Source organism: Haemaphysalis longicornis, unplaced genomic scaffold (assembly GCF_048455015.1).
Source record: "Haemaphysalis longicornis isolate Haplotype H1 unplaced genomic scaffold, Haemaphysalis longicornis Haplotype H1 scaffold_10, whole genome shotgun sequence".
NCBI classification, from domain to species: domain Eukaryota; kingdom Metazoa; phylum Arthropoda; class Arachnida; order Ixodida; family Ixodidae; genus Haemaphysalis; species Haemaphysalis longicornis.
The window spans coordinates 60,948,743-60,969,590 of NW_027526204.1; the positions used below are offsets into that span (position 1 = coordinate 60,948,743).

At 45.8% G+C, this 20,848-nt stretch overlaps 1 protein-coding gene across 3 annotated transcripts in view; it reads left to right on the forward strand.

Annotated features, from left to right (window-relative positions):
* The window catches only part of LOC144158623 (uncharacterized), a 141,308-nt gene that overhangs the window by 14,889 nt on the left and 105,571 nt on the right, over positions 1 to 20,848 (forward strand). For 2 of the 3 annotated variants that reach the window (XM_077689639.1, XM_077689641.1), the window contains exon 1: positions 16,212 to 16,335. The exons of the other annotated variant lie outside the window; for it this stretch is intronic. The gene's annotated coding sequence lies outside the window, so the exon portion shown is untranslated. Of the gene's footprint in view, positions 1 to 16,211; positions 16,336 to 20,848 lie in introns of those variants that run through there. 3 annotated transcript variants of the gene reach the window in all.

Here is a 20,848-nt window from a genome sequence, read left to right on the forward strand (position 1 = left end):
GTTGTGTGTGGGGACCCTGGTTGTATGGAGGCATCGTGGTGTCACGTCACTCCTGTCCCGGCCTTCCAAGGCTATGTTGTCAATGCTGCTGCGCATGCGCACGCGTCTGTTCGAATATCTGGAAGCAGAGCTCGCCACGCTTCCTCCTGCATTACTCCTGCGGTGATCGTGCCGCTTCATCAAGGCAAACAGCAAACGTTTGGAAATTCTAATCGTAGAATATTAGCCTTGTGACCATACTAATAGCACGATACATAGCTATCAGTAGTGTTCGCCATCCCATATGTGGATCTGTAACGATTTAAAATTGGAACACCACTACTAACATTCGCGGAGTCTTAACCCTGAAATTATGTTCGCGTTGGTCAACAACTTACCTTTCCACGCTGTCTATTTCGTACCCTGCGTGGTACAAGTAGTTACAACTTGTATGTCGGCCAGAGGCAGCCATTATTGGAGAGAGAGAGAAACTCTTTATTAAAGAGGAAAGTGCAGAGAGGTTTGCCGACATTAGTTCGCCGGCATGCTACTCTGCGGGGAAAGGAGGAGAGGGAAAAAGGTAGTAGGTGTAGTGAAGAAAAGGAGAGTAGTAGTAGTGAAAAAAAAATAAAATATGATCCTTCTTCAGGGTATTGAGTTCAAAGGCTCGTGAGATGGAGGAACGACTACAATTTCGTGGACACACCAATGTCCTTGAGGAATTCGAATAGCGCGGACAAGATTTTGCGCTGAGCGGAGGGAGAGGGCCATGGTCCAAGTACCAATCTTAATGTCAATGGTCCAGGGTGGAGGCAATCAATTTTATGTTGTAAACGGCACCTTGAGTCGGCATAGGCAGAGCATTCCAGTAATATGTGTTCAACAGTTTCAAGTGAACCACAATTGTCGCAATATGGGCTTGATGTCTGGCCGATCCGATGTAGATAGGAATTTGTTAGTGCTGCATTAAGCGAAGTCTATGCAGCAACGTCTCCAAGTGGCGGGGTAGACGCTCTGGCAGCCGCATTCTGATATATGGGTCTATGGAATATAAAAAGCCGTAATGATGCTGCTGCAAGGACCATAAACGGTTCCTTTCCGACAGAGCAAGTGCCTTCGTAATTGTGGCGGCATCATGCTTCGTGAAGAAAATCTTCCTTCTTTTTCTCATTTGTAGGCCCCTGTGGGCAGCCTCGTCCGCTTTCTCATTTCCCATGATGCCGCTGCGGCCTGGGAGCCATTGGAAGGTAACGCGATGTCCAGCGACGTATGCCAGATGGTGCAAATACTTTACGTCGCGCTGGACATGTTCGTGAAAGCTGAAACAGCTAGCGCGTTGTAAGCTTTGAAGTGCTGCCCTCGAATCAGAGAAAACGGTCCAACATGTCGGCGGCTGGCGTAGAATATATCGAAGTCCTTTAATCCCGTAGAGCTCCGCCGACGCAGGCGAAGTTGGTCGCTCAAGCCGATATGAAAATGCTTTTTCACTTCATGGAATGAAAATTCCCGAGGAGCTGCACTCAGGTGTTGCCGATCCATCGGTATAAATGTGAGTAGTTGCCGAGTAAAATCTGTTAATGTGTGCAAGCGTCATCTGCAGCAGGCCAATTTGAGGTATATGTTTTTTTTTTATCAATTCCGGGTATGAATGATTTTATCCGGAGAGGCGTCAGATTCCAGGACGGGAAGTTCCGTGGCATGGTCGGCGGTGCTTGAGTTGGAATTGGGGCATTAATACTTTTTATTGTTTGTCCAAAGCTAGAATTCGGATTTTGAACCGCAATACGGGACAGGAAATGGGTTCGTGCATTGTTGTTTTTGCTTGCGTTTCCCTTTTGTAATAGTATTTGTTACTTGACGCATAGTCTATCGATGCTTGTTCTGTACCTGCTTGGATGGACAAATGCACCTGTTTTCAAGCGGTTATCTTTTGGAAGACCGTTTGGGTGCGTGGCGCCGCGTGACCCTGTTTAGGCTAGTGGTTCCACGTGACTGCGGTGGCTAGATTCCGTGACCGCAGACGAGCTACGATGGCAAGACGGGCCTCTAAAGTGCTCCGCACTTAAAACGCACACGCTACCTGAAAACCGCTGCGCAGGTATGCGACGTGCCGAATTATCCTGCGAAACATTGTATTTCCAATCGCATTTTTGGACACTGGTGCGCTGGTGCCCGCAAAAGCTCGTACCTTAGCTAACAGAGATGCGATGAAATTGCTCGGGCCTCTGATAGGAAAAAATGCAACAGGTAGTTTGTTTCAGATCTCATGCGGTTTCCTTAAAAGTTTGCAGAGTTATATTTAGTGGTATTTTTGAAATATTCGGGAAGTTTTTTTTGGGTTGCTAATGAAAAACGTCACAATAAGCTTATTTGGGAGCAAACTGTCGAAACCAGGTTTTAAATGTTTCTGAAATAAATGCTTTGTTCTAATTCTCCAGCCTCGCCGCGCACTGATTGCTCCTAGAGTACACGCCCCCAAAAGATGCATAGGGGACTATGAGAGAGAGGGCAAGAATTTTATTAAAAGGACAACACAGGAAGGTCGGTTTTATCGATAAACTACGACCAGTTTATCGCTTATGCGAAAGAGGAAAAGGAGCGTGCACTGAGGGTGGCAGTGGTGAAGGTGAGGCATCGGTGAGGGCATTACTGTATTCAGAACTGGAGGAGGAGGAGGAGAAAAGCGAATGGAAAAGCCGAGAGGTTATCCAGGCTTAGAGCCCGGATTGCTACTCGGCACTGGGGAAGGGGTGTTCAGGGGATAAAAGAGATGGCAGGCGAAAAAGGGGGGATAGGAGCGGGGTCGCGCACACACTTTAGTTCCTTCGTGGGCACTAGAGTCTCTCAGCTAAACCTGTGTCCTTCATAAAACGCAAAAGGGCTTTTGTTGCCTTCTGCGAAGTCGATTGTAGGGGTCTTTGTCCTAGGATAGTCTCTAGCTTGAACTGTTGATTGTCCAATGAATGTCTGTAGAGTGTATGCAGAACAGTTCATCTCGGTGCTTAAATCTTTGTGGCCTGCAATTTAGCTGCTAAGCCCTTACTTTGTAATAACGCCATGACAGACTTGAATACCCTGTCCTCATGTGACGTGTCCGCTCTGGAACTTAGCAGGAACCAATGCAGACGTGTAAAAGGGTCAGTGATGGGCAGGATGTCTTTCTGCAATTGGAGTCGCACGAATAATCCCAGGAGATGGTAAATAGTCTCTGAAATGTCAGAATTTCGCAGTCAACGTCATTCACGCCACTAATGAAGCTTTGGTGGCGACGGGGAAATGCTACAAAGCCTCGAGTGGCTAACTTCAGATAGTCTTATCGTCTTGCCACTACAGCGCTTCATCTTGAGTATTTTCAACACTTTGGTGACCTTATTCGGAGACCACTCCATGAATTTGATCTTATGCGCAGCGCAAGAATGTTGCAAACGAATGTTAAAGGGTGTTGTTGGGAAGGCCGAAGTCATTAGGAGTGGTGGTAAGAGTCTTGGTAGTAGTAGTGGTTGTTTTAACATGGACCAGCAGGACCTGTGGTCCGATTTGCTGAAATGATTGAGAACGGAGGCAGGGAGGATGCAGCGTACAGAATATGAGCCGTTGAGCACTGTGGAGTGGTTTTTTGGCGCGTGGTTCAGTCTTGGAGGTTGTAGCGAAGTGTAAAATGAGACCTAGCGATCACAGTGCTTGTGCTAGGCCATATTGAGGGGATTAAATGACTGGGTATATGAATGAAGTGTGTTGTGCCCCCAGTATTTGAAAAACGGCATGCTTTTTGAGTTCTTTCCCAGGGTCCGAAAGAAAGCACCTCAGGCTTAGCCCTACGCCAAACGACTTGCAAGAAATGATACAGTGTAGTCCTAGAACAATGGACGCAGTTAGTGGAGGTGAGAGCTTGAAGGATTGATTGAGTGATATGTTTTTAGATGCTCCCTTGATGTCTAGTGTCAGGTTTGAGAGTTTGTTGTCACTTATTTGTTTTTATTGACACCTTTCAGTTCAAGTACAACATCCCGTGCACGAAGTGTGGGCGGAATCCACACAATTTCCTGGAAGTAGCCGTTGTCCTCGATGCGTGTGGGAAATAGGTTATGGACCGTGCGTTCTAGGGCTTTTCCATTGGTCGTAAAGGGCTTTTCCATTGGTCGTAAAGTTTGGGGGTTTTGTGGTTTTCCCGTTTTAAGCCTGACATTTATATGCGCGTGTTTCCATTGCGGGTTTAGTGCACCAGTTTTCCAGTGACTGTTCGACAGTTTCTAAATTTTGTAGTTTTACGAGATGGAACAACACCGGAATTTCGAGGCAAGGCATGGCTGAGGGCTCCGGAATAATTTTGAGCACATGAGAATCACTTCAATGCGCCGGAATCTCGACAGACAGGTGTTGCTCCATCGGAAAAACGGAAAAATGGCTGCCGCTCCTCGTATTAAACCGGCGTCATTGGCCGGTCCAGGGGTTTTTGATATTGTGTGGTTGGTTTTCAAGGGCTGTTGAATGGAGTTTTTGAAGAACTGTGTTTCTGGGGTGGTGTTTTATGTGAGGTTGTGTACTGCTGCCTTGACTTAAGTGATTAAGAATGGTTTTGTAGTAACGAAATGGGGTTGCAGCCTGCAGGTGTATGGCAAGATATGTTGTGGTAGGCTGTAACGATGTCACTTCGATAGGTTGTTTTAGTTTTTGTGTGACGTATTGATCGGGGATTGCGAGGTTGCGTATAAGACTTCGAGGTTGGTGGATAGTTGATTTTGATTCTTTTGCTCCAATGAGAGAAGGGAGCCCGTTCCAAGAGCGGGTTCCCAGTGTTTCCTGCGCTTTATTTTTAGAAACGGAAGATTATTGCTTTCTGCTGCGACAGTAAATTTGGCGGTTCGGATTCGCAGCCTGCGCTTTGGGTTGTGTGCTTCCCGTAATTTGGGGAGTCAATTTCGGTTGTCCCAGAGGTGCAGTAGGTGGACATGAACGGCTGGACGGTCTTGAGTTAGTGGACACTCTTTGGTGTATTTGTCAGCTTCAGAAAGGAGCTGGGTCGCCCATTCCTCCAGATTGAGACTGAGGTCGGCAACGAAGCTTCTCCCAAATGCTTTCAAGCTCGTTAGCCGGGTTATCCCTATTTGCTGCCTATTTTGTTTTTGTGGCGGTCACTTGGAGTTGAATGGGGTAGTAGTGTCTGCCCAAGCGTTGTTGAAGGCAGAACTGCCTGGCTTTCGCTATGTCTGACGTAAACGTGAGATCTGTGGAGGCGCTCCTGGAACGTGGTTGCTCATGCGGGTGGTGCACCGGCAGTAGTGGAGAGGTGAGAGGCGTTTTGCTTGAAATAGGAGTGTACGGCCAACATGTGGTTGCCGGATAAGCCTTCGGTTTCGGAGGTCTGTTGCCAGGACGGTGACAACCACGTGGTTCGGTGGGTGCCGCCCAGACGCCCAGGCAATGCGCCATGATCAATCACCAAGAATACGAGCCAGACCATTGGGCGAACGCTCGCTCCACCCATGATTTCATTACACTGTCGCGTCACAGCATAACGCCGATACTTCGTTATTGAGTGCTGATGGGTTGTTGAGTGCGCACCGTCGAACCCTTTTGTAGCGTAAGCTACACTGGTCGAGGTTGAGCAGTTTCTCGTGGACCTTGAAGGGCCTTTCTGCTAAAGTGAACTATCTAGTTCACTTTAGTTCTGCGCAAGCGCGATGAGCATTGGGTTGGATTGGATTGAAATAAATTAGATTGCATTCGGGAAATCCAATCCAATTGGAGTACGGGTGTGTAGAGAATTGGGTCTGCACATTCGCCGGTCTGCGCATTCTAGAGGAGTGACGTCATAGCCGCGGCAGATGCGCTGGCGCCGGCGCGTGCCCAGCTGTGCGCCTCCGTTGCGCAGTAGCCAAGTTTGACGCTGCGCCGGAGCCACTTGATAGCCGTTTCGCGTGGCTCCTGGAGAGCCGTGCTGCGCATGCGCGAGGAGCAGTGACTGGACTGGACTGGACGGAACCGTACCGGACCGTACCGGACCGGACCGGACCGGACCGGACCGGACCGGACTGGATTGGATTGGAGTGGACTGGACTGGACTAGACTGGACTGGATTGGACTGGGTTGGATTGTAAATCGTCTTAGCAGCAGTAAACGTGATAATCAGCTAATCCTAGACAAACAGGAAACCTAAGAATAACTAGCTGAACCTTAGCTCACGCTACCTATATCCGGGTATAGCCGAGCTAAGCCACTTCTAATTTTTTTTCCAAGTGTATCAAGCGTATGCACTTGAGTGTGAGTTGGAATACTGTTTCAAATGACGTGTGGTGCATGGAAGAGCGCTGCACCCTACCGCGATGGAATATCTTCCCGTCTATACCGACATAATATAATTTCTTCAACGGGATATATCCCCTCCCGTCTTACAGGTGTATATTCGTGTTTATACAGGGAGTGGTAGTAAATTTTTACAACAGAACGCGACCGACGTGGTTTATATACTTCGAATGAATAAGAAATGTTTACTTCGAAGGGAAGTTTTTTTGACGGTAACGCAGCAATGCTGCAAAATCGGGTGAAAATTAAGGGCTTATTTCTCCAGTGGGTCCCTTTTTTTCTCTTGGTAATCTGGGTCATTGCTTAGAGAGCACGAAAAAAATGGAAGGCATTAAATTTGAAAATGGCAGGAAATTCGAGAGCATTGTTAAAATTAAGTGGAATATTCTGCCACTTGAACACACCCCGGTTTACGCGCCTGGTGCTACAGTAAGTTTTCAGCATGAAAAAATCAGTAACTTGCTAAATTAAGCCTAGTTTTTATGGAGGTAGTCGCCCCTTGATTTATTCTTGAAGATCATCCCGCTGCTTGAAATAATCGGAATGTCTGGCTGGGTTGTTATCTGTCAGAAAGTGTTTTAATGTGACTGTGTTTTCAGCAGGGTGTCGAACCGAAACCGGAACTGAAGCGAAAACCGGAGCCAAACCCGAATTTTCGCTGGGAACCGTCCCTGAACGAGACCGCATTTTTCCCGCCATTTTGGAACTCAACGCCAAACGAACGAATCGAAGCAACCGTTTCGAGCCAGTTCCGGGGCTTCAACACTGTTATTTCTAGTGCTCTACCTTGCGTCTCAATATATTTTTACCACTCGCCCGACAGCACCACCAGGGCCCGCTTGCTCGAAGCCAAATAAGACAGTCTTATTCGCAGTCTAATCTTATTAGCAGTCTTATTCGGGGTCTTATGTTCCCTAGGCTATAAGACGCTTTCTGGAAACTTATAAGACAGCGAATAAGACTCTAAATAAGAACGCAATAAGACTGTGAATAAGCCTGCTCCGAGCAGTCTTATTCACAGTCTTATGCTGACGTGGTCGGTCATTTCATCATAAAGATCGACCTCCATACCGTAAAAAACGAGCACAAAAGCCGTAGAAGTGGCGAATGAAGCCGCGCGGCGGCCGCTTTACCGTATGCTTCGAACAAACAAATGCCTGTTCCGAGGAGATCGGCGCCGTTGGAAACGCCGTCGGGAGGGACGGTGGAAGGGGACAGACAACGGCGGCGCTGGAAGCCGCAAGGCCTACCTACTTTGATGTGGTACCGATGGCTGCGGCCAACCACCGTTTTCAACTTTCGCTGTGCGCTATGGGCGTGTGCTTCTTTTTCCCGGGTAGAGCGGCTTTTTTTCTCCCTCACGTCAAACAAAGATGGACAGGAATGATAGTCTGCGGCCCGATATTAGTCCCGAGTAGACATCGGGCGGCCAAGAGCGCGGTGTGAATGTGTGATCGTCTGCTATGTCGGCTGTCATTACAGTAGCTACGAAAAGGTGGCACGGAAAGGATTGTTTTATAATATATTTGTTTGTTTTATAAATGTATTGTTTTATAAAATCATGCCCATTAACCCAGGAACAACAAATAGGCGTTCACAATAGAACTACAATGTGACAACAAAATTACACACAACGTCAAAACGCTAGCAGCCTGTAGTACCTCTGCCCGTGAGCGTCAAATAAAATCACGTTTTCAACGAGAAGCTGCGCAGACTCGCGTCTTTCCATCCTTCTCTTCGAAAGTGGCGGTTACGAAGCGCATTCTGCTTGAGCAAATGAGATCCGGAGGCGGCACGTAAAAGCAGCATGCATAATACAAACATTCGGCTATATTCTACAGCGCGATTGTTTACATCGGCAGCCCTCGCTAACGTGCTGCCGGCTAGGCAGCGGGTTGTTGCGATCGTGTGACGTGTCGCCGTTCCAGGCGGCGTGAGCCGCTGGAGTGCTCGTTGCATCCGAGTCTACGACGACTAACCCGAAGCCATTCGCGACTTTCTAATTTACGGTGAGATGAACGCACGACTCGTGTTGCGACAACGTCAGACAACGTCGCTGCTTTTTGCGTCAGCCCAGTGGGTTTTTCGGGCCCACGCTTCGAGCAGACGATCTTTGTTTTACGCGGCCGGGCGACCGAGGCCCGGCCGCGTGAGTTGGCGTACCAAGGATGGCGGATCATTGTAACGTATGTGTCACAAGGACCAAATACGGCGTCTGATGATCAGCATTTCTTGAATTTATCCAATCATGGTTGGAAATAAACGCTTGCCCAACGCCGGCGACGGCAACAAGCAGTTTTACGGCGTATTCCCCGCTTTTCCCTAGGGGCCTCTCTTGTGCTCATGTAGGTACCCGCTGTCTTCAATAAGTCTTCAATAAGACCGCTCTCTAGACTGGCCCGAGTGCTTTCGAGCAAGCGCACTAGTCCGAATCTTATTCGTGGTCTTATTGAAGTCCGCGAATAAGACTAGACTGTAAATAAGATTGCCAATAAGAACGTGTGTTCGTGCAAGCGGGCCCAGGTATTGTGCATTGTCTGTAGTCCCACAACCTACCCGCCGCGGTGGCTCAGTGGCTAAGGCGTTGCGCTGCTGAGCACGAGCTCGAGGGTTCGATTCCCGGCCGTGGCGGCCGCTTTTCTGATGGAGGCGAAAAGCAAGAACGACCGTGTGTACGAGATTTCGGCGCACGTTAAAGATCCCCAGGTGGTCAAAATTAATCCGGAGCCCCCCACTACGGCGCGCCTCATCGCCTGCGTTGCGTCGGCGCGTTAAACTCCCACAGTCAACTATCAGGTTCTCTTGTTATTATTACCCTCAATTTGATTTAATGTTGTCCGTATATTGTATACTGCCCATCTCCCCCAATTTTATTTTGCATTTAGAATAGATTAAGCTAGAACGTATACTATGAGGCAACATATCATGGCTTATTCTTCATGGTTTCCATTCACATACATGGTGTTTAATATTGGGACGTCTTCAATGTACTGTTTTTTTAATGCATCCCGGCCCTTCGCGAAGGCCTTCATGGACATCATCAACAATAAATCTACATCTAGCCCATTCTTGTTTGAATAGACAGTATTATAGAAACAGCAGTGAGACACAAACACTTGCAGTCCCTTATGTCACCTGCAATTGTTCTTGAGCAGCGACCTTGTCTTTCCTGCTTACTGCTTCTAAAAGAAAATAGCAATAGAGACACAACACTTTGAGGAATTCTCAACTCCACTGTTAAAGTAGATGTGACAGCATTTTCATATCATCTTGAATCTAGTCAGTTTTCAAATAAGGCCTTGGCGCATGGACTAAAGTCGACTAATGTAGATCCGTGGGTAGACTGGGGAGGATAGTGAGATTAGTGGATGAGCCAACGTGAATCAGTTGAATTAGTTTGCTGATTAATTTGGATTAGAGGACTTAGCCGGCCGGGTAAGGTGGATTAGTGGTTCGGATTAACCTCGATATCGTTGAGGTCGTTGGCATTTGGAAATTGTTCGGCGCTCTCCCTCTCGACCATTCAGGAGATTTAGTTGCGCACAACCTAGGCGGAACGTTTTAGGGGATGACCACCTGAATGCCATAAAATGTCATTTTTCATGCACGTATTGCGCTGCTGAGTTGTTTCGAGCGTAAGACTGACATCTAGCACTGAATTTAATAAATACTTGCCTAATCTATATCTAGTATTCATCCAAGAGTTTTCGAAACTTAAAATATATGAGGTACGACTGTAGAAAGCAACTAAACTGAAATAAAGAAATGGGAAGCGATCAGCTGGTTTGTCGCAAAGGCAATCAGCATTCTTTAAAGCTTTCATTTCCTTCATGCTACGGTTCTGAAGCCTCGGACTACCAGTGACTACTACCGCTGATTGCGAATTCACTAAGTAACATCTTTTCTAGAACCCAATCGCTATGGTTTGTCGATTAAAAATGAATGAATGAATGAATGAATGAATGAATGAATGAATGAATGAATGAATGAATGAATAGGCTTTATTTTAAAGGAGGCATAAAGCACCTTGAGGGCAAGGAGGTAAGTAGAAAAGGCATGAAAGGGGATAGCACTAAAGGTCATTGTGGGATTTTAGGTCATTTCGTGGGCGTCTTCAATTTTGTGGGCCTCCTAAAATACATGATCGGGCCCGCTGTCTACTGATTTACAGAGACCACTCTCTAGTGCGTATTGGCCTATTGCTCCGAGCAAGAATGCCTTACTCCGGAGTAGCTGTGAGCGTCAGATGGCAATGGAGGGCGGCTCTGCCCTTTTCGAATATCGGACAGTTCCAGATTAGATGGTTCAGGTTAGGCGCTCTAGCCTGCCCACAAAAGGTACACGTGGGTGTCAATGTGAGGGAAGTAGCGCTGTTATACCATTTTCGTGCTACACCTGGGGCATAGGCCGCGTTGGCGTAGGCCTTGTTAATAAAAATTTCTTCTTGCTGTCTGAGGGGGATTCCAGCAGGCAGGAAGCTCTGGGGGGTAATGTCCTGTGGTCGCTTACGGCTTTTTTGTTGCAGGCGTTGGTGCTGCAAATACCATGTCGCTGGAGTAAGCGCAGGCAGAGGGTTGGGAATCAGGGGAGGAGAGATTAGGAGGCACTCTCTTGTAGCGTCGTGGCTTTTCTGATTTTAATCTGCTCTAACAGTGTAACCAGGCGTGCACGTAAATTGAACAATCGTGCCTTGTTGCTGGAGTATGTTTAGTAGTGCTATATTGTTGTTGCCAGTTTTATTGTGAGTGTGGCATTGTTGAGCTCGTCTAACGCTGTATAAGAGTTCGTAATTAGTCTGAACTTAGTGACGTTAGTTGGTTCAGAGTGTTGCAGTTGTTGAAGCGCCCCGAGTCCAAGGAGTTCAGCTTCTTTGTCGAGGCCCTAAGTGTGCGCGATTTTGCGGCAGCCATTAGGTACAGGGGCATATCCAAGGGGGCATGCCCCTTGCCTCAATGCCCCTACCCAGGGGCATTGAGGGGCATACCCAAGAAATGACCACTGGCGCACCATCCAGTGGGGCATCTGTGAAGTGTCGCCGAAGTGTCATTAGCACGTTGCTATCACCGATGTTTCCCTATAATTAGGGAGTCATTATAGCCGTTCCTTTCTTCTAGCCGGCTCGTTAGCAGGTTGACCGTGGGGAGCATGGAATATCTGTAAGGGCCACCGGCCACTTTGACAGGTTGAGGCTGACGCCAGCGCCGGAGAGTTGTCGATTTCTAGCGCTGCTAATGACCCCGAGTAAAGCTAAAAAGGCGTTTAAACTATAGGCACATGGAAAGCGTAGCAGAGCAACCAATTTCTTTCAATGCGAAATTTTTACGCCATTGTGCGAAAAAATGTATGCGTGCGCGCGTGCTTGTGTACATTTTTGAAGGAGTGGCGGTCGGACAGGCTCTCTGCTAGCTCGATAAGTTGCCTGTCCGCCAAAGAGGCTGCCCGCATGGCAGTGAACTACCTGCCTGCCTGTCTGCCTGCCAGCCAGAAGATTCCGGCGGGGATGCGTGATTTGGGGACGAGAGTCGGCCCCTCACGAGCAGGCCAGTGGAGGAGGGGGGTGCAAAGCCGAACCACGGCGTAACTCGATCAGAAAACGGTGGTGGACTAGCGGGGCAATGGGCATCCTGAAGGGAGGCTGCCCATTGCCAGAACATTCAGGCGAGGATGACGCAAGGAGGGAGGTGGGTGAGGGGGAGGGGGCGTGGGCGTGGGCGGCACTGGGACGCTGCCCATAGGCTAGGAGGTTACATGCCTGCCGGCCAGGAGAATGCGACGGGGATGCATTATTTGGGGACGAGGTGCGGCTCGTCACTGGTCGGCAAGGGGTGTGGATCACAAGGCGGCACCGCGGCGGCTACGTAGATGTATTGTTTTACAGCGCAGCTCTTAAGGGCCCGCTCCTGTAGTTTCGCGTTGTGTCTCGGCGTCAGCCTCGTTGTAACCGAAAAAACCTAGAAGCCACCTAAGATAGAGCGAGCAGCAAAGCGGAGGATGAAGGTATGGTGAAAATGTGAGAGGGAGAGCGGTACGCCGAGGCCGCGCGAGACATGCCTCCCGGCGGCGACGCGCTACGAGACAACGCCAGGGTAACGCGCGCCGTTGTGCGTTCACTGATGACGCAATCATTCACAGAGACAAGGCAGCTATGCGCTGTCACCGGCGAGACTGCAGTTCGCGCTGCGCTTAAAATGCAGCAATAGGGAGTGCCGTAATCGTCAGCCAATTTCTTTGTTTCCTCGAGAAAACAACTGGGTGGTATGAAACGGCGACATTATGAGCCGAGGGTAAAAAAAACTGTACAAATGAACTAAACTAACTGAATAAAAATAAACTTGTGGTCATTAAGTGTAATGCTTTCACATTCACACACATAATCAGCTCTAAGTGCCCTGAGAACCGTTTACTTCGCTTCGGTGAGTGTTGAAATCGTTGACCTGCCACGGAAAACGTTTTGCTGTGGATTGTGCAGTTAAGTTGGTCAAGTTAAAACATTTGCAGAAAGAAACCTTAATTATGAATCTGTTTTTATACCGGCGTGTTAGAGACACGAAAACGCAGCACTAAAGGAGTAAAGCACCGAAAACACTACTGCTTTTTTCCCTCCAAACCAATTGGAACCTGTTTGAACCGGCTCGAGCGGTGTTGAATCTAAACGCAATGGTGCTCCGGAACCGAACCCAGAACCGCATCCGGAAGGCTCAAACCCGAACCTGAACCGAACCCGAATAAATTCCGGTTCGACACCTTGGTTTTCAGAGCTTTGCGCATATGTACAATTTTATGCCGCTAGTATTTATCATATTACAGCTATTCCGAAAAATTGTGTGAATATGACTTGTCACAGGGGGTTAAAAATATCCTGAACTCAAGAGTGAGCAGTAGCGCGCGGCAGAAGAAAAAGTAGTATCGCAATATCTTCACAAGATCTCGAAGATCTAGCCAAATAGTGGCGTTGTATTTATAATATGTTGCATATCAACTTCAAAAAGGCAAGAAAATAAAAGTACTGTTTGTATTCAACTTTACCAGTCTTTGTTATAGGTTGACGAAAATAAAACAAAACAGACATATTGTGGCTTAGGTAAACGCCAGTAACATTTCAGAACACGAGCCACTTCTGTCAGAAGTATAGCTTAATTAAATACGTCTCTCATTGACTCCCTATACCCTCAGCTGCATCTGCGTTTGTTGCTACGATGGTAGCTCGGTCTAATGAGAGCACGAAAGAACATTTAGAACTTACCACAATGCTTTTTTCCCGCTTGATCGGTATTTACAGAAGCAGAAACATAAAACTTGTAATATAGGCTTAAGGTTCTCCACGATGGTGATTTTACAGTTCGAAAACTTTAAAACAAGCGCTGAAATTTTAGTCTTCGCATACTGACAGTGTAGTTCAAAAGGAGGAATGATGTGGGGGACCAAAACGAAAGGATCATTATGACGCTCTCAATCAACCTCGGTGAGGACTGTGTGTCAAAGCGGACAGGATGTTGGCAGTGTTTCTGGTCCCTTTTTTATCTCAAGCGAACATTAATTCTGCCATCAAAAGCGGGGTTATGAAAGTTCATTGTAAACCTTACTACAATAAAACTGGCATGCCATTCAGTACTTCGTGCTAACGGCTTATTTCATACTGTCTGTGTAAACCGAATACGTTCACTTTGAAATACACTTTTACCAACCAAAGGCAGTGATGGGATTCGTTACTTCAGAATGTCTTTTTCATATTGAAGTTTCATAATAATTGCCTACTGCAATTCAAATGTATCAGCGCATTAAACAGTTAACCTGCTTCTGTAACATCCTTTGACGTGTTGTATTCACAGGCGTAACACGCAAATGATAGTTGCTCTAAGCCTTCTGAGGATACAAACTTTCACCATAACAAATGACAGTGATGGAGTTCTGTGATTATGCACGTTGTTTACATATTCAATGCTGACTTGTTCTCGAGGTTTGAAAGGTATCGTACAATATGTTAGGTTGCACCTGCATCTTTACTTGGGTCACTTTTATAACCGAAATGGGAAAATGTATGGAACATTTGCAGTATTACTGTGTACCGCTACGTTATATTTCGTGCCAACACTCTCACAATAACGGCGTGTAATGGTGGTTTTATGTTCAGGAAGTACCAATAATAAAAGTTGGAAACCACACACGTGGGTAGTGTGTCTACAGGGACAGAGAGAGAGAGAGAAAACTTTAATGAATACTGAAGAGGTTAGCCCCACAAACGGCGGGGCTTGCTACTTCACTTTTTGCTCTTGCGAAAACAGTAATGCGCTGAAGCGAAATGTTTCAACTTCAAATCTTGTTCAGAAAGCACTGATCCTAATATGGTGCAGTTGAAGAGAGGAAGAAAAGCGCAAGACGTGTACATTAGGAAAACACGCACTAACTTGCCCTACTTTTCCTATTGTTAAGAAGACGCACCACATGCTTGTGAGCACTTTATGTCTCATAAGCTGCCCCCTCCCCCAAACCGTCAGCGTGTGTGCAAATGCTCGCCACTTGTTCCTCAAGTTAGTTCCTCAGGACACCGAAAATCTCAGCTGTGTGCCATTTTACATTACTATGTCATGTCCACCACTCGCAATGCAAGTGACTGAAGAAATGAACAAGACTGCCAGTTCTCAGCGCTGATGCTCGACACCTAAGGGAACAGGCTTAAAACTAATATAGTTTGGACGTCACTGCTAAAGCGTGTTTGCAGTGATGTAACAGACAAAATAAAAATGTTGACAAGTATATTCCCAAGCGTTTTTAGCTCTCAGCCACTCGTCGCATTCAACACATTTTTGATTAGTTTCCCACCCATCCCACATCGGTACTTTCTGGTACAAACGAGACATTCCAACTGAAATATCAGTAAGGGCTCACTGCTCCTTTTGTTGGCTGGTGTTATATATTCGTAGAAACAAGTATCAACGTCGAGAATGGATTAAAAAGACACGATAGACGCTTTGGTTTCCTCTTGCGGCATCCTTGTAGTTGGCGTTTTTTCCACCTACAGACACGAAATAACGATATGTCTGCTGTTAAACATACGTAGCGTGTAAAATTTGGAAAGCGCTGTGCGGTTTCCATCTGACCACGGCAGCCGCTTTTCTGATGGAGGAGAAAACCAGAAATGGCCATGTGTCGAGGTTTCGTGGCGACTTGGGATCACAACTTAGTCAACATTAATCCGTTGTTCTCAACTGCGGAACCCCTCATAGCAGATGTGTAGCTACAGTGGATGAGTGGAACCCAAAAATTGAATTTCAAGAGGGTGGCATGCCTACACCCACAAGAGACTGTTTCACAAGCTACAGTTTAAGGGCGCCGTTACCATCGGCATCGGCATCGGTAATACGCATGGCTGCATTCAACGTTCATGATTCTGGGAAAACAACCTGCTTCACCATTTTATCGCACTCCTAATGTCTGCGTTCTGCTTTGAGCAAGGTCACATTCGCTGCGCAATTAAGCGTTTTGCTGCGAGCGAAGTTTCGAAAGTTCATGACGCTAGCTGCAGGTCGGCATAAAAGAGAAAAAAGACAGCATTCCATGCGAATCTATTGCTTTACAACCCGAGAGGGAGCACTGACGTGAAATAATTCAGCCAGGGGGAACTACAATTTTACTGGAGTTAAATAATTTGGGAATATATTGCCCAATGCCAATTGGGAATATATTGCCAATATTGACAATTGAGAATAACTTAGGAATAAATATACGTTAGATTTTGAACAGTCCCAGCGAAAAACAAACGGGATTCCAACAAGTCTAGGTTGTCAAGTAACTCCTTTTAAAGTAAATACGATGTGCTACGATCCATGTCACGTGCATTACTCATACCACTTGTATGTTTTTTTTTCTATTATGACTGCTTCCGGTGCAGTTCTGTACAGAGGTTCGGTTTCAACTTTTTCAAACAGCTGCGTGAAACGCGAGAGGTTGGCCGTTGTGGCAGTCCCAGTACTCTGTATCTCTCTATCTGGTCGCAGCAGCCAGGCGAGACGCAACATTCTTCCTGTGGGAATAGGGGGGATTTTTTCAGCACAGGTAAGAGTTTTTCTGTTTATAACGGGACAGTTTTCAGGTAGCGTGCATTCAGATTCCAATAGACATAGCATATGTAGTTGACAAAAAATGTTACAAAAATGGTAAACTGCTGTAAGTGTAAACTTGTTGAAAATTTGAGATGACGTAATTTTTAGGTTGCAAAAAAACAAACATGTCGCTGAATTGCTAACGCATAAACTAAGTGGACCGCAGTGGTTGGAAAGCCATTTGTTAGCCATGTAGTGTGGTTCAAGATAGAAGACGGAATCAGTTAGCTTTGCGTTTAAGAAGCGAGTAGTTAATTCTAGGCCGCCGAAAAATATTTTTCTTGTTGTCAAACGGCGAATAACACATACCAGCTAGAAAATGCGCTGGCTACGTTTTGCCCGTGAACGACGCAATAAAAAAACGTGTCCATTTACGTTTGCTCTTCACACTCCCCAGAAACGTATGGATGTTTTTGCCAAGTTTGATAGATTGGGGGTTAAGCTTCACCAGGGTTATGGGCGAGCTGTAGTGCAGGTCTCCGAAATAGTTGTGATCACGTGTGGATCATCTAAGGGGCGCCAAAACCTCGACACTCGCGCATTCGCTTATGCCCTCCATCAGAAAAGCAGCCACTGCGACTATGTTCGAACCGGCGTCCGTGTGTTCCGCAGGATAACTTCTTAGCCACTGAGCTACGGCGACTGGTTGTTTTTGCCAGGTTTCCCAGCCCGATGGCTTACTGTTAACGTTTCCGAAAATTGCCTTACACGCTCATTAAAAAGAGGGCACGTTCGTTTTTCTTGCAAACCAGTTCTGAAATATTCGCGAAATAATCCTTGCAAACACACCAAAATGTGACGTGTTATATATCTGCTGCTTGTGTGGGGTCCAATATCCATGAAACGTTTTGTAGAAGTGGTTGGCAAATGAGCAGTGCGTCGGTTAGAACAGTGCACGCTTTTTGTGCCTAACGAATGGCTCCAGGCCAGATAGTCTTAATCGACTACAAAGAAGACGACTCTGGTTGACTACGACTTTACCTAGGAAAGGATATATCCGGGAGCTTCACGTATGTTTCTATATGTTGCTTCAAGACACCAAAAGACAGTATTTCTTTGCTTAGCGTGTGCACAGGAAATACGCTTTATTTCTGGAATGCTTTAGCCGCAAGCAAATTCATATACTTCCCACAGAGCCGTCAACCAGGAAGACTGTTGTGAGAACTCAGGCGCGAACGTTGCAAATCAACGCACTGGGCACGCCAAAGACGTGCACTTTCCTATCTGGCGCATAATTGACCTAAATTTCTTGAGAGGGCGAAGCGAAGTGTACAGGCGTTCACGCGGAATGGAATTTTGTTGGATTCTTTCCGCGTTCCACACAGCATTGTGTTTCCCCGTGTTAAATTCATCCCTCAACAGCCGGTATCGTGCATGAGGCACACAGCTCGGGAACCGCAATTTCCGTTTCACTGTCGCTGGAATTGGCAAGCTTCTTGCCTAAGGCATGAACTTTTGATTTGTAATTTGTTCAGCAAACGGTCTTTTGTTGCGCGTTTGTCTTTATTTGTATGTTTTGGGCAGCTGGTAGCCTTGACTTTTTGCGTTGATCCCAAGGTATCGAACGTTACAGGGGCACCTACACTGTTTCCTGCTACAACTCATAAGGTCGTAGATACCACTTAGTCTACAAATTTAACCTGCGACAACTTTAACGAGTATGGGTTGCGCAGTCACTCCTCGTCAAGTTACTCTTTTTGCTCCTCTTCAAGGTACTCGATTTTCCATATCATTTTTTATGTGATAGGTTAATGAACATTCGTTACTTACTAAACCAAAAAACTTGCATGTTTCCACTTTGTGCTGTGCGAATAGAGCTGGTTTCTTGAGCATCAAAAATGCGTGTTGTGATATCTCGAAGCTTTGGGAGATTTTGAATTACGTTGAAGCTAACTAGCATCCGATGCTGAGCACAGGAAAGTACCTCTTGCGACGTCACGCAAACTGCCGCACACTTGCACAGCGGAGACAATATGGTGCATTGGAATTTGTTTTCAATGAATTAGTGTGCCAAAAACGTTGTTGGTACTGGGGATGACTGTTTTGATTGCCGTCTGTTCTCACGCGTCGACAAAGAGTACCATGCCAATAATTGTTTATATTTAGCTTCGTGGCAGACCTATGGTATCGGCGTAAATGGTGTCGAGAACAACAACAAGCATTGGTGATAATTCCCATGGTTTACTGTTTCGTTCTCGGCATTTTTGTTGTTTTTTTTTGCAAAAATGGGGAGCGCCTCGAGTGCAGTTCTTTCGGCTGCTGACTGTTCACGCATCCGCCAGAATGACGGTGATAATCGTAATGGTTATCACTACTACTCTTCGCCTGTCACCGGGGATGAGGAAAACAAAGACGATGATTGCCTACTACTCTACTGAGTAAACGACTGTAGCAGCTGAGGTGTTATTCGCTAAAAATGAGGCGAAAGAGTCGCTTAGCAAAATCCCGGGAAAAGGAAACATTCGCCACCACATTTTTCTTCAATACGGCGGGAGAATCGGTATTGTTCTTGGTGAGTTAGACAGTTTTAGATGTTACAGTCATACGGAAAGTAAAACATGAAGGGTTATCACGGCACTTTCCTCCGAAGATCGTGGTTGTATTCTTAATGTGCGTTTACCTGACTTGAGCGTACTGAAGTTATCAAAAACTCCGCGCAAGACAGTGCTGATCGATCGGTTTTATCTAAGCTCAATTTTGTATGTCAAGCCAAAGAAATGCGTTCAATTTTGTGTAACTTCGCGTTTGTGCTTCGTTCGTCTCAGCGAACACGTCGTTTATGGGGCCAAGTAACTGGCACTCGTGCCCCATTATTTCCTGGTTTAGTGCACCGATACGTATGCTATTATAGACTATGCGAACAGGACATCCGGCTTTTAAAACGTGGGCACTGGAGTACATGACAGGGCCTAGTCAATGACTTCAACGACATGTGCCCGTGTCTTTCAACTACGGGTATGTCGTAGCTGTGATATAAACTCCTTTCCGGCACAAACGATGCGATATTCTGGGCATTGTTTTTATAAAAGGTGTAGCCAAGACACCGTCTCTATAATATAATAAACTTTTGTCAGCCACAGAAAAACTCGTACGGCTTGTACTTTCTGCGTCTTTTTTCTCTCTATCGACGTCGCGACTATGCCTCTTTTCTGTTTGCCACTTTTCTCCTTTCTTTTTCTTTTCTTCTTTTTGTTTCTTTCTTTCCTCTCCCACCCTTGCATAGCATCTGTGGTAAACTTACGAGATGTTATTACTACTCTCCTACTGGTTTACTCTCCCCGATGGTTCCCCTTGGCGAGGGTGAGTTTAAAAGATTCCGACGATGGCCAAGTGTCTCTAGGAGTTTTTATGTCCATTCTAAGATAGCCCCTCACGAAGAAAGGTCGGACTTTCGAAACTGTTGGTTATAATAAAATCCGTGTCAATGTTCTCCAGCTGCACCAAAGTCAGTGTCTGCACCCAAGTACTGTCCTAGATATAAATATATATATATATATATATATATATAGAAAATAAGGGTTGGCAGTCAAGAAAACCTCGGAAAGCAAAGGGGAGGTTGTGGTGGGTCATAGAAAGAGATGAAGAATTTGTTAAGTCGAAAAGAAAGTGGTGAAAAAATGCCCACCCGGCGGGCATTTTTTCACCACTTTCTTTTCGACTAAACAAATTCTTCATCTCTTTCTATGACCCACCACAACCTCCCCTTTGCTTTCCGAGGTTTTCTTGACTGCCAACCCTTATTTTCTGTCTTGTTTCACGGAGCCCCTCATTTCCCATTTTCTGATTCGCTTTTTATATATATATATATATATATATATATATATATATATATATACATATATATATATATATATATATATATATATATATATATATATATATATATATATATATATATATATAGATATACAGTAGAAAAAACTTCTCGAGGAGCCAGAAGAAATACTTTAGAAAATGGTTGACTCACCAATAAAAAAAGTGTTTTACTGACGTTTCGACTGGAGGACCAGTCTTCAACGCTTCAACGGAGTACCATCGGTGAAGAAAGGAACCTAAAACATCAGTAAACTTTTATTTTTCGACCTGAGTCAGGTGTTCTTCAGGAATGAAAGGTTTGGGAAAAAATCATAGGGACTATTCCCAAAGCTTTTCCGAAAGCTTCATTCCTGAAGACCTGATTTAGGACGAAACGTTGAAATAAAATCTCCGAATAGCGTACTTTTACTTTGTGCATAGTCCTGCAACAACTAACGACTACACTTCGCGACTATAAATGTAAATATATATATATATATATATATATATATATATATATATAGATTGCGAGAAGGGCTGTCTTTGGTTGCCGTAGCAAATAGTAAAAAATGGGTATAGCTTCTAACAAAACTGTTTATTGGTCGACGTTTCGATCGGATGCCGATCTTTCTCAAGACAACATTTCGTATTTCTGTACACGTATTTATAAG